This window comes from Pterocles gutturalis, unplaced genomic scaffold (assembly GCF_000699245.1).
Source record: "Pterocles gutturalis isolate BGI_N339 unplaced genomic scaffold, ASM69924v1 scaffold4440, whole genome shotgun sequence".
In the NCBI taxonomy this organism is placed as follows: Eukaryota; Metazoa; Chordata; class Aves; order Pterocliformes; family Pteroclidae; genus Pterocles; species Pterocles gutturalis.
In genome coordinates, this window is record NW_010140552.1 from 1 (window position 1) to 465 (window position 465).

Here is a 465-nt window from a genome sequence, read left to right on the forward strand (position 1 = left end):
GGAAGTGGACGGTGGTAACGAGCGAACCTCCCAGGGTGGGAGGAGTGGAACACACGGGCCGCCCGGTCCCTGCCGGGGCCATCCCGGAGCGGGAGCTGCGGGAAAAAATGGTTAATAAACATTTTTTTCTGTGTGTCCAGCTGCCGTGTGTCCTCGCGTGGCAGAGCTTTGCCGGGTTACAAATAGCAGCGCGTAGGGCAGCGAAACTTCTCAGCTGTTTTGTTTTGATTTCATTATTTGCAGAAGAAGGTGGTGGGATGTGATTTCACTTGACGTGAATACGTTTACGCCACCTGCTGCAGATGTATGCCCTGTGACAGGGCAAACCTGGCCAGTGTCCCCTGTTGCCATGCAGAGCAAGATTCGATCTTGATCTGTATTTACTCCTGTTATTGTAGCCCTAGGGTCCGTGTCGAGGCCCTTGGTACGGTAGGCAGGGCCACCCTGTTCGTGCACTTTTGGAGG